The sequence below is a fragment of the Zalophus californianus genome, chromosome 1, assembly GCF_009762305.2.
Source record: "Zalophus californianus isolate mZalCal1 chromosome 1, mZalCal1.pri.v2, whole genome shotgun sequence".
NCBI classification, from domain to species: Eukaryota; Metazoa; Chordata; class Mammalia; order Carnivora; family Otariidae; genus Zalophus; species Zalophus californianus.
In genome coordinates, this window is record NC_045595.1 from 1803191 (window position 1) to 1816875 (window position 13685).

At 55.8% G+C, this 13685-nt stretch overlaps 1 protein-coding gene across 2 annotated transcripts in view; it reads right to left on the reverse strand.

Moving 5' to 3' along the window:
• Positions 1–13685, reverse strand: part of GNG7 (G protein subunit gamma 7) — a 120400-nt gene that overhangs the window by 87234 nt on the left and 19481 nt on the right. For both annotated transcript variants that reach the window (XM_027582598.2, XM_027582599.2), the window contains exon 2: positions 2288–2345. The gene's annotated coding sequence lies outside the window, so the exon portion shown is untranslated. The remainder of the gene's footprint in view (positions 1–2287; positions 2346–13685) is intronic.

Below are 13685 nucleotides of genomic sequence, written 5' to 3' on the forward strand. Positions count from 1 at the left end.
CCAACAGCCCAAACTCCTGCTCATCATTTAGCTCTGGCATCTGCTGGAGGACAGGTGGCGGGGGCCTTCGCTCAGCGACACCCGGCTGCTCAGAGATGGTAAACCCTGGCCGGGCTCTAGCATGGCTGGACGCCCACAGACACCTCACACAGCGCCTGACAAACAGGATGTGCTCCGCGAGTGACTGTGTAGTTAAAACCGAACCAGGAAAAGCCTGGCATGCACCCTTGCGAGGAGCTCCTACAGGCGAGCCCCTGCCAGGTCTGCCCACGGCTTGCCAGCTCACGGAGTCATCCTGCGCCCCTCCACCAGCGCCCCTCCCCCCGCCACGCTGCCCGGTGCCCCCCACCCCAGCCCGCACGGCGGGGGTCAGACCCGTCAGAGAATCTGTGTCGAAGATTTAAGCATAAAAGATGCAACCCGAATAAAACGCAGGTGACTTGCTTTCTAGCATCTTGAAATCTGGGGGGATGCCAAAGGAGACAGACACAAAGGCCAGTGTACTCAATCGGTAGGAGAAAGCCCCACGGTGAGGACAGTGGCACACGACCCGCTCAGAGCAAAAGTCACAGCGGGGGTGACGGACACCAGCCAGCGTCCACGCAGAGAAAGACGGGAAGCTCAAACACCGCGTATGAAGAGCTCAAGAACATCGCCAACGAGGGGGACAGACCCCCACCAGGGAGGTCAGCGAGGGCGCTCACAGAAGGCACAGCTGGGGGAAACGCAGAAATCCCCAGCAGCCTGCCCCCGCAGCACTGAAACTGGCCGGGCAGATGGCCTCGCAGACGGCGAGCGGCTGTGGGTAGAGGAAGCCAGCACAGCCTGATTCTCTCCCTCTCTCTCACACGCACGGCAAACCTACGTATGGGAGTTCAGCCCCGATGACAACCGGCCAGGGACGCACAACGTTTGCACGAACACATTCATCACAGAATATAAAAAAGAGAGAGAAAAGAAAAACAGGAAAACAAACACCCCCACAGACCAATTAAATCAACTGTAAAATTATTTTAAAAGGAGTGACTAACAATTTGCCTGTGATGGGGAATGCTAAGTGGGCGTCAAGAAAGATGAGGGAAATGCAGGTTTACTGACAAGGAAAGCAGCCCATCGAGCAGGAGGAGCACATTAAAGAGTAAATCCTATTTATCCAGAATCACGCGTGTGGATGGAACTCATGGAGGGACAGGGGCAGAACGCTCACCAAGACGTCAGCACGCAGTCACGGGGCTGGCACGCCGTCACCAGGCGGGGGCTTTAGTGGCCTTGCTTCTCCTTTGTCTGCACTGTCCTTTCTGCAGGACGCCAGTCCACCTCTACCCGGCCGCTGTGGGTGGTCTCCGAACGCCCCCCTGGCTGGCGACTCTGGGACATGGACGCCACACGGGAGATCACCTGTGTGGGACCCGCTGGGCACCCACATGTCACACCTGGCCCAGGGCTCCTATCGAGGCTCCTGGCCTCTGTCCTCAGACATGGTCTCTCTCCCGAGCCGAACCCAACCATGTCTCCTGTAGCCTTACTGAGGTGCACGTTATGGGCCCTAAAACGCGCCCGTCGGAAGCACACAAGGTGAGAAGTCTCTGGTGAGGGCACCAGCTCGCCCGACCACCCCCCACAGCGAGTCCCCATTCCCACCCCAGCCCCTGGCGGCCACCAAGCACCTTCCCGTCCCTGCAGACGGGCCTTTTCTAGAAACTTCATGGAGACAGACCCACGGGATGTGCGTCTTCAGGATCTGCCTCCTCTTCTAACATTTTTTCATTTAAACACGCGCACACAGAGCTTGGGAATATCCAACGTTATAAAGACATCCAATGGCCCTCAGATGTACTGACAAATGAAACACAACCCTAATCAAAGTTCCATCAGAATCTCCTCCGGAAACCGAGGTTGACTCTAAAGACCACAGGACAGAGAACACCGCGAGACAGCAGAGCCCTTCGTGGGTGGGTGGAAGGGGTGACTGGGGGCCGCCGCAGGATGAAAGCCACTCAACACCCTTTGGGAATGAGACCAACAGATGAGACGGACGGAGAGAGTTCAGAGAGCAGGATCCGAGCTCAGAGTCCTCCTGAGGCTGCGCAGTGCCTCAGTCGCCAGGATGGGCACCAGGTTTGAGAGATCTGCCATGTCCAGAGACTTGGCTCTGCTCCGGGCAGTGGCTTGGGACGGGCTACCCTCCACACGAAGCCAAGCTCCTCCCTCTCTCCCCTGCCCAGAACGGACAACTGAACCCCACGTTCGCTTCGACAGCGGAGGCAGGAAACATCACAACACTGACCTGTGCACGAAGCCGAGCTGCCTTCAGCGCCGAGGTTCAGGAACCACACGTCCGCTCCCTGGAAGGAAAACGGAACACTTCATTGGGGCATCATTTGGTCAGAAACGTGTCCATCAGTGGCGGCAGCGAAGAAGGGTCTCGCGCTCTCGGTCAGACCGCCATAAAGACCATTCTAGGGGTCCTGCCTTTCGGCTGCCCTGCCAGCCTCAGGGACAGGCCTCCCGGTGCAGAGGTGGGACTTAAGAAGGCAATTTGCCAGAACGGTCTGTGAGAAGTTTGCAAGATCATCCCTGCTAAATTTTCCAAAGGCTCCCAAACTCAATGGATGAAAGGGTAGGACAATCATGTGAACTTTCATGCTTTGTAAAGATGTTCGCCCACATCACTTGACCCTCACAGTCATTCTGTGAAGAAGAGGTGGAAACCGAGTCAAGCCCCTGCCCCAGGGTACCCACCAACTCACCGGGGTCGGCCTAAGGAGGTGCCGACCTTGGTCCATGAGGACCAAATGCCAGGTGGGGTCCTGGATGGGGTCCCGGGGCAGGAAAAGGACATTAGGAGCAAACCGCTGAAATCTGAACAGAGTGGGGTTGGGTTCACGGAAGTGCATGGTCGCCACAAACACACCATGGGTCCAGAAGGCGTGGCCATATGGGGGAGACTGGGCGATGAGCAGACAGGAACTCTCTTTGAAACTCTCCCGAAAATCTATAATTATTTTTAAATTAAAAGGTTATTTAAAAATAACTCAATTCTGGGGCGCCTGGGTGACTCAGTCGGTGAAGTGTCCGACTCTTGGTTTCAGATCAGGTCATGATCTTGGGGTCATGGGATTGAGCCCCGTGTCAGGCTCTGCGCTCAGTGAGGAGTTGACTTGGAATTCTCTCTCCCTCTGCCCCTCCCTATGCACTCTCTCCCTCTCTCAAATAAATAAATCTTTTTTTAAAAAAATAATTCAATTCAAAGATTTAAATGCTGGTTCCCTTTCTGGGCGTTCGGGCCACTTTGTAGTCAACCAGGGGCTGGGACGGAGAGCTGAAATCCCCACCGTCATCTGCAGGTGGCGCCACGGGCTCAGAAACGCGTCAGACAGGCTGGCAGAGCTGCAGGAACCCTAAGCTGGTGGGGCGGAGAGCTGCTGCGGCCCGGAGGCCAGGCCAGAGGGCGCCTGGGACGCAGGACCGACCCGCAGGGATGAGAGACGAATGGCCAGAGCGATATGCCCCTGACCCTGGAGGCCAAGACCCGTCTATGCACATGATCCTTCAAGTTTTTATTTCTGAATCAAGACTCACAAGAAGCTGCAAAACTAGTGCAGAGGGGTCCTGGACACCCTGCATCCATGGTAGCTCCTTACATAGCTGGGGGACGCTGTCAAAACCCGCCAAGTGACTGATAACCAGGCATCGTTTTCTAGACCATCTCAGTGAGACAGAGTTCTCATGCCACACAGGAAGTACACAATAAAGGGCTTTTTCGTATTTTCAGAGTTGTGCAACTATCACAACTAGCAACTTTAGGGCTTTTTCATCTTCCTTAAAGAAACCCCGCCCCCATCAACGGTCACTCCCCACCTTCTCCCCAGCCCCCGGCTCCCACGCGCCCCCTTCCCGTCTGCGGATGAGCCTGTTCTGGACGTGTCACCCACGTGGACTCACACCCCGTGTGGCCTTCTGTGTCTGGTTCCCTCCCTGAGCGTCGTGGGCTCGGGGTCTGTCTCTGAGGCCGTGCGTGTGGGCGCCTCGCTCCTGCTCACGGCTGAGGGACGCTCCCGCACATGGGGGACACGCTGTGTGTATCCCTTCACTACTGATGGGACACTTGGGTGTTTCACCTCCATCATGAACATGGTGTCATGAATCCTTTCAAAGATGGTTTCTCACTCTTTGCCTTCATGTGTACCAACTGCAAATCTCCCTGCCCCCAGCCTGGAAACACCAGCCTGCACTTGAACTTGAGCACCTCGGCGACCACCACAGACGCCCCCACCTTGGCTGTGCTCAGCCCAGGCCCGCTTGAGCAACGCAGCCCTGCAGCTCTGTCCCGGGGCCCACGAGACCGCAGGCTGCCAGTTGCACCAGCCGGCTCCCGGCTGTCCCTGTGACCTTCACCAGGCAAAAACGCTGGGCTTTCACTTTCCCCGTCAGAGGGAACCACAAGCCCTCCTGAAGGGCCAGCAGCGGCACAAGGAGCTGGACCCGGCAGCAGGACCTGCTTCAGAATTTGCAGAGCTGGCAGCCAAACGAATCGGGGATCCCTCGTTCAAAAATTACGCCGAACTTGAGAACTACGGCAGACCCTGCAGACCCCACGCAGACCCTGGCCCGAGGCGCTGCCGGGGAGGCAGGCAGACCTCAGACACACACAAAGAAAGCTCTGGAGGAAAGTGCCCGGTGCCGAGGGAGAGATAAATCACACCTGGAAACGGACAGTTTCCAACGGTGGCCATCGGGGCGCCCGCGTCAGAAGGACCACCACCATTTGTCCTGGGCAGCGCTTCTTACGACCTGGGACCTTCCTCTTGTTCACACACTTCCTTTCTCTCCCTTTCCTTTACACTGAGATCAAATTCACCGACCATGACATTCACCCTTTCAAGTGTCCAATTCGGTGGCTTTTAGGATATCTGCCAGGTGGTGCAGCCCCTGCACTAACTCCTGGACGCGGTCCTCAGCTCCCGAGGGGCCCCCGGGCCCATGCCGGGGTCCAGTCCAGTGTCCCGGGAGGGGCAAGACCCAGCCGTGCAGGGGCCGCACCCCACGCACACAGCACACAGCCATGACCCTGGGGTTTCCTGACCCCCAGTCGGTGCTAAGGGAAGGCCTGCGGAGACCAGGTCGCCCCCACAGAGCTGGGTGGCAAAGGCCAGGTCCCCCCGGAGGCTTGGCTGTGACTCGGGAAGGGCTGGAACCCCGCTGCAGCGTGTGGGACAGGTACAGGGGCTCAGTGAGCGCAGGCATGGCTGCGGTGAGCCTGGTCATGCAGGCCCCCGGTGTTGGCCATCAGCGGCATCGTTTGTCCATGGGAAAGGGGAAGACAAAACACACGAATCACAAGCCAAGGCTCCAGGGGCTTCCACCAGTAATTTCCCGGTGGTTTCTACTTCCCTCGTTATTCTGAAGCCTGATGTCTCCGAATGGTGAGTGGGGGACACGGGCAGCGGGACTCTTAGCTCCCAACCCTGGAGATTTGAAACTCCCAAAAGCAGGGCTGTGAACCCGGATGTTAGGGGAGATGACAGGCCAACCTCTGATGAAGGAATCACGCTGGGCTGCGCCTCTTAGAGCCTACGGTCGGCATCTCTGGATTAAGGAACTGAGGAGCCAGCCCCAACTGACACAGGACGTCTCATCTGGGAGGAAGGCGCATCGCAACCCACTTTGCTCAATCAGAGCCTCCGGGATTTTTCCAGAGGGTTAGCACAGTCCTGCTGTGTGCAAACACTACTGTCCCTCCCTCTAGAATTCAGGGTCCCCCCACGTCCCGGCACTGCGGGTCATTCTCTGTGGGGGTGGGGGCATCCTGGGCACTGGGGGTACCAAGCAGCATCCCCCAGGCACTCGATGCCACGACAACCCCAGTCATGATGATGACCACGGAGTCCCTGCAGGGAAGAGGGGGAGCCCTGCTCGACAGCCTGCCCAACAGCTTCCTGAAGCTTCTATTTGAGGTTCTGTGCCCAACTGGACACACTAGCCATGAGCTGCTGCCACCTCTGAGTGCCCTGTCCCCTCCTGGGGGTTAAATCCCTTTTCGGGTAGCACCCTGTTACCAATCTCCCGGGCCGGGGGAGGGGTGGGGCAAAGACTGAACCTGAATGTCAACTGGGACTTCGGTTAACGGTCACGTATCAATACTGGTTCATCGATGACGACAAATGTGCAGCACTAGAGCAAGATGGTAACGACGGGGAAACGTGGAGGGGGCGGGGGCTATGCGGGAACTCTATTTTCTGCTCAATTTTTCCATAAACCTAATGCTACTCTAAAAAGCAGTCTATTAAGAGAGGGTCTTGAAGAGACAAATTAGAATTCCGATTTTAGAAAGGAGGAAGGGAGCCGGGAGGGGAGAGGGAGCCCGTCTTAGGCCAGATGATCACTAAGTGCTCACATTTCACCAGTGATTCCTTCAACGAGCTGTTACGAACCAGACCCAGAGAGAAGTTGGGTCAGTCCTGGCCAAATGCATTTCCTACTTTTTCCCCCAAAGCTCTTGTGAGTATTGTTAACAACATAGTTCAGCGAGGATCAGCCTCTCCTGAACGCTCAGGCCTGGATTAACCTACACCAGAGCCATCCCCCAGGCCCAGGGACCCGAGTGGACCAGAGCCCTAATAGAATCAGTCCCAAACCTCTGCCCTCGATTACTCCCAAATCCCATTTGGCCAACGGAAAGCCTATTGTGGCCGGTGATGAGCTGATTTCTGCAAGATGGCACCAGGCAGACATCACTGTCCAAGACACCCACGGGAGCCGGACACCAACATGGTCTAATACCGGGGCCCTGACACCAGGGCCGTGACACTGACGGGGCCTGGATCAGCGGAGAGCTGATACACCTGCCGTCAGCATGGACTCACCTGACGTCCTCACCTAGACGTCTGGTCAACCATCACAGGTGTCTAATGGTAAGCACTGAGCAGCGCTGGGTTTTTCATTTTCTTGTTTTCCCAACATCTATTGGCCTGATAATGTGGGGAGACACAAGAGCCCAGTGGGACACGAGAAATTCAACGAGGGGAGAGCAGCCGAACAACAGGGGTGAGAAAATGAAATCTTTGTGATTTCACGAATTATCACAACATAAATGCCAGCACCAAATTTCTGAAACTGAACGAGGCCCCTGCCTTTACCTCCTTCCCTCTGAAGCGGGATCTCTCCCTCCCCCCGCCCCCAGCACTGCTGACTCTCCGTGGGGCCGCCCGGGCGCTGTGGGGGGGAGAGCAGCACCCCACGGCCCCGCTCGCCCAAGGCCAAGACCACCTCAGTTGTGAGGAGGCCAATCTCCCCAGGCACCCCCGACCGCCCCAGGGGGGCAGGACACCCCCAGTTGAGATGGGTCGCCCCGACCTGGCAGAGGGCAGAGGGCAGAGGGCAGATCTCCCCTGCCCAGGCTACAGTCCACTTCTCCAGGAAATGAGTGGCTGGGACGGGGGCGTCTGAGCCCCCTCGACTTCTCATGCTGACGTGCCCCCCGCTGCCGCGTGCTGACACCCCCCGGCATGGGGCAGGAGTGCTCGCCTGCTTGCCTGCTAGGAGGCTCGATATAGCAATGCAGCCCTGTCCTTTAGGCACTGCAGCGATCAACCCAGCCTTCCCTCGTCACCACAGCAACCATCTAAATCTGTCACCCTGACTGAGGCTCTGATTGCAAATGGAGGGGGAGGAGAAGCCTGGGGGCCGGGACCGTGGGGAGGCGCCCAGGGGGGAGGTGACATGGCTGACCCCGGGCTCTGCCAGGACAGTCCCAGGGCAGGTGCCATCACACCCCGGTCAGACAGGACACAAGGGTACGGGCTGCTTGACCCCAGGGTTAAAGGCCTCCGGGAGCCACGTATCAGAAGGCGGAGTCTCTGGGAGCGGAGGGAGTGCGGCTGCCCTGTGATCTCGGGTCCATGGCCACACGGAGGCCCTCCCAGCCCTCCCCCGCACAGCCCGGTGGGGGTCACCTGGCTCCCACCAGGACCATCGGGGTTTATTCTGCCCTTGCCTGTGGGCAGGGATCTGACTCAATTCTTCCCCCAAAATCTGGCACTGCTGACACGGCCGGGTCATTCTCCGCGGGGGCGTCCTGGGTGCAGTGGGGGCCAAGAAGCATCCCTGACCCCACCCCCTCGATGCCAGGAGCCCCCGGCTGTGATGACCACAGACGTCCCCAGACACGCCTGTGTCCCAGGGGGCAGGACCGCTCCCCTGTGCGAGGTCAACAAACCCCCACCACCTGGAATTGTAACGTATGTAGGGACAGGCAGTTGATTTGGGAGAGGGCCAATGTCTGACCAAAAAAGGGAGACAGAGAAAGAAAAGACAGTATGTAGAAACAGATTTCTTTTTCCACTCAGAATTAAAATGGTGACACAGTCCCACGGAAGGGGGTGGGTGGGGACACGTATTCTTATATCCGAGAGGCAGCGCTGCGGCGCGCTGTGTGTCCCGACTTCCCGGCTCACGGCCTCCTCTGTGCCTCAGTTTCCGAATCTGTAACACAGACGACGGGAGCACCTACCCGACGAGTGCTTTCCAGATTAAACAGCTGAAAATCTGGGGGCGCCTGTGAATCAGTCGTTAAGTGTCTGCCTTCGGCTTAGGTCATGATCCCAGGATCCTGGTATCCAGCACCACATCAGCCTCCCTGCTCCGCGGGAAGCCTGCTTCTCCCTCTCCCACTCCCCCTGCTTGTGTTCCTGCTCTCGCTGTCTCTCTCTCTGTCAAATAAATAAATAAAATCCTTGAAAAGAATAGAGAGCCGGACATCTGTAAGATGTCACAATCAGTGCCTGACATTGTTAACAGAGCACAACTGCTTCATCATCGGAGCTTCTGCGTTATATAAGACGTGTCACAGAGTTAAGTCACACACCACAACTTCTTCATCACTTAGAACTTGAGTTACCAGCTTTGTTGACAAAAACACCAGGGCCCAGCAAAGTGTTCCCGCGAAGGGCCGGATGGTCAATACTTTCGGCTGTGTGAGGCAGGTGTTCTCTGTGGTTACTACGCGACCTGGCTATAGTAGAAAAACAGGTGTGGCCATGTGCCAATAAAACTTTATTTACAAAAGCAGGAGGCCTGGGGCCGGCCCATAGGCTGCAGCTTGCAACCCCCGGAGCAGAAGATGGTCTGTTAAAACATGGCACTATTTTAGCCGCAGATGCTCATAGCATCACTGCAGAGAGAGCATTCCGATCTCATCCCGAAACTAGACCGTGCGTGGGTCACGTGGAAAAGCTCACTGCCCCAGACTGTCACCCAGCGAAATGATCTCAGACCTTCCCGCAACACAGAACACTCACAACCCCAGAGGTGCCACTTTTAAATTCCTAAGAGGGTGGCTGCTTTCCCATCACCTTGAAAAAATCCATCCCCCAACTTGGTCGTAAATACCTCATCTTTATCAACTGGCTAGCAAGCCTTGGCTGCAAAGGGCACCCAGAATGTCTAGACCTGGTGAGCAAAATCGCCACGGGTAACAGACCGTGGGACCCACCCCCTGAGCAGGACATGGTTCATGCGCATGGAAGGTCTGAGAAACCGCCGCAGCCCAGCAGGGCCTGAGATGTGACAAGTGAATGTCACGTGGGGTCCTGGATGAGGTTCTGGGGCAGGAAAAGAGAATTAGGGGAAAAGTAGAGAAATCTGAGGTATGGATAACAACATGCCGATATTGGTCTATTATCTGTGACAAATGTACCACACCCGAGGGAAGATGGGGACCGCAGGGGACCTGGGCGTGGGCTCCGTGGGAACTCTGTGCCGCCTTCCCCATTTCTCTGGGGATCTCAAATTATTCTAAAATGAGTTTACTGAAAAAGAGAAAAGACAGTGACAACGGGCAATTAGCTGCTGATGCCACGGAACGCTCCGGAGTGTGACTGAGGGAGCATTAAGTCCCTGTGACAGCGCCTAATAATGACATGATTATATAAAACCTAGAAGAGAAAGACGCTAAAAACAGGATATGCTAATCAACAGGGGAAGTTTGCTCTTATGACAGGGATGGCGGGGGGTGGGGTAGGAGGGTGGGGGGAAGACAGGTGGCTGAGCAGTACCCCCGGGCAGCCACGGTGGACCCACCACGGGGTCCTGCTGGAGCAAGCCTCTGTGACACCTCAGGCCGACCTGGGCACCGTGGCACATTCACTTGGGAGGCCTGCTGAGTGTGCAGCCAGCGCCTGGGCCTGGAGGACAGCAAAGGTTTTATGGATGGAGAATTCTGGAAAATAAGAGGGAAGCTGTGGGCCAAAGAAAGAAAGAACTAATAGAACATGGCATCCCGGTCTTTGCAAGTTACCTTATTAGACACTTTCATCTACACCAGGGTCTCTCCCCCTTGGGCCCGCAGGCCCACCTTCAGGGCTGGTTCATTCTCTGCAGGGGTGTCCCGGGCACTGTGGGGGCGGAGGAGCATCCCTGACCCCACCCCCTCCATGTCAGGAGCACCCCCGTTCGTGACAACCACAGATGTCCCCAGACATCACCCAGTGTCCCCTGTGGGCAGAATCCCCCCAGATGAGAACTACCATCCTATAATACCTAACAATCTACACATAGCCCATAGGAGTATAATTATCCCCACTCTACAGATGGGGAAACTGAGGCTCAGAGAGGAGATGAAACCAGCCTGAGAAGAAAGGGATAGTTGTGTGTCAAATATCACTTTAGTAAGGAGAGGCCTCTGAATTGGGAAGGAGGCAATGCTGATCTATCAGGGAATGGAGGGCAAATCTGGCCCACTACTTGCTTTGTAAATAAAGTTTTATTCAAACACAGCCATGCCTATTCACTTATACACCATCTATGGCACATCTGTACCTATAAAGGCAGAACCTGGCAACTGCAACAAAGACAGCTGGCCTGCAAAGCTGAAAATACCTACCCTGTGGGCCTTTACAGAAAGTCTGTGGACTCCTCACGGGGAGATCCTGCATCACCACTTCAAGGCCCTGCAGGGTTTCCTTTTCAGACTCTCAGTCTAAGTGTGCAATGACTATGCTGTTGAAGGAATGCACACAACACAGGCAGGCTCCCTGGAAGTAAGTAAAATCTGGCCTGCTTCTTCTTGGTTCTGGCCCAGGAGGCCTGCCCCGTGCTCCCCCACCCCAAGGCCAGAAGAGGGCCTGCCCCCGCCATCCGCCTTCCAGGGAGCGTGTGTTGTCGTAGGTGTGCGGGGACTGTCGGTGAGTGGCAGCTGGTGGCACGCCAGCCCATCAGCCTTCGAGGCCCCGGTGTGGAGGCTGTGCTGTCACCCCGACCCTGCTCTCACGTGGGATGCAGTGGAGGCTTCTGCTCTGGGCTCTGGGGCTCGCCTGACTCTGCAGGTCAGCCCTGCGGCCTCCCAAGGGCAAAACGTGCTGAGCGAGCATAAGCTCATCCTCCCGGAGCTCCAGCTGCCTCGGCACCACTCTGGGTCCCGGTGCTGAGACCCACTGGATGTTCCGGAAACTGAAGGTCACCTTGCTCCACGTTTTCTCCCCCCAGGACTGTGGGCACTGGGGGCAGGTCACTCTCTGGGGGGGGGGGGGTGGGCGATCTGGAGGGCTGAGCGCCATCCCTGGCCCCACCCACTCGACACCAGGACCACTCCAGCCGTGACCGTGAAAAATGTCCCCAGATTCTGGGCAGTGGCAAATAGGGAAACTGCTTGCTCTCTAAAAGTAACTCCTGGATGGACCCACAAGATCTGACTCCACCCAACACTTGGAGGCTGAACCAGGGGGGTTTAGTGGTGCCAGAAAACCAGAACTCCAGTGCAGCAACCCTGAGACCTCGAGACAGGCCACGCCCAGCAAGTCCCACACACACGGCCCGTCTGTTTCCTGAAGCTTGCGTCCTTCCTGATCTGAGCCTCACTAACCGTATGCGTTTCCCAGGGTGGCCGTAACAAGTGACCACAGGCCGGGCAGCTTATAACCACAGGGACTTCTTCTCTCCCACCTCTGGAGCTGGAAGGCCAAGACCCAGGCGTAGTCGACAATGATGACAGTGTGGAGGAAGGAGGCCCGAGGCCACCTCTCCATCTGCCCCAGATGCCGGTGGCCCTGAGCCCCACATGGCCAGCAGCGGCCAGCCATGTCCCTCACACTGACCACAAAGTGCTCCCAGGTAACTTTCCCTCCCCTGTATTCCAACACGCTTTTCTGACTTACAGTCACCTCCTTGGGGGGCTGTGTGTGGGAATGAGCTGCCACAGGGACATTCCCCTACAAGGGTGGAGGGCCATGGTGGGGTTGGGGGGTGGAGTGTGCCATGCTCCAGCGGGCCCGTCCTGGGGTCACAAGTGTAAGATGGGCCCAGGGCAGGCAGGTGGTGACAATGTGGGGTCCTGGAGAGAGGACACCTGGCTTGCTCTGTCACCACATGGGAAGTGGCCTGATGTCGTCAGCTCTTCCAAGCATCCTGGGGAGCTGGGAGGTCTTTCATTATAAAATTACCTGATTTTTAAATGTTGGCAGTAATTCAAAGTTTAAAAACCCTGGGTTCTGGCTCAGCCAGGGGATCAGGGTCAACATCAGCTGTGGACGGCATGAGCCCCTCTGTGTGTTCCTACCCAAAACCACAACCTTAGTCGGGATGCGAGAAAACACCAGAAAAACCCATATCTGGGATGCTCTGCAAAGCTCCTGACCTGTCCTCTGCATGACTGGCCAGGCATGAAAGACAAGGAAAGTCAGAGAAACCATCTCAGCCCAGAGGGGCTTAAGGAGACATGACAATTAATGTCATGTGCGGTCCTGGGTGGGGTCCTGGGGCAGAAAAGGGACATCTTCTGGGAGATGGGAAAGAATAAGGAAATCTAAGTATAGACTTTAGTTAATCATAATGTATTGATATTGGTTCAATAGTTGTGACAAATGTACCACACTGATGTAAGATGCTAATACCAGGGGACACTGGGTGTAGGCTATATGGGAATTCTCTGTACTGGCTTTGCAACTTTTCTGTAAATTCAAAACTACATAAGGGAAGTTTATTTTAAAGAAAGGTTTGCAAAGTGCAAACTAGGTGTATTGCTATAACACATTGCAGGATGTTCACGATTGCCTTGTAACTTGCTGTTAAAGGCTCAATGTGTCTTCCAAACTCAACGGGCTTGTCCACTCAGAAGTGACCATCAAATAAATATAAAATATATAGCTATGATAATTTTTTTAGAAATTAAAAAAAAAAAACTGCTGGGATGGTCAAGCATCCAGGCGTGAGGACAGGGTTTATTTAGTCTATGAACCAGCAGACCCAAGTAGGAGAGCAATGGCAAAAATGGTTAGAAGGTGGGAGCCCCTTGGGGGACATAAGCCTAGCCCTTCATGGTGGCAGAGGGGCACAGAGGTCCCTGGCCCCCAGCAGCCTCCCAGCCAAGAAGGGCCTTGAAACCACATCAGTGGGCACCACTCCCAAGCAATAACAGTGACCACAGCTGCCCTCTGAGCTGGGGCCCTGAGGATCTTGATGCCACTTCACCCTCACATCAATATGGCTGCAAGGTCAGGAACCACTCCTTTTCTAGTTCGTTAAGGAAAAAAGCTGTTTGATTGGGGTTTTTCTTTTAAGCTAAACAAAACACAAAATATTGCCCAAAGCCAGTTAAGAGGAAAAGGAAGAATTCAAACTCAGGTTTAACTCTAAAGTTCACGAAGGGAGAGATCTGGTGTAACCCAGTGAATCCCCCCACTGGAGACACT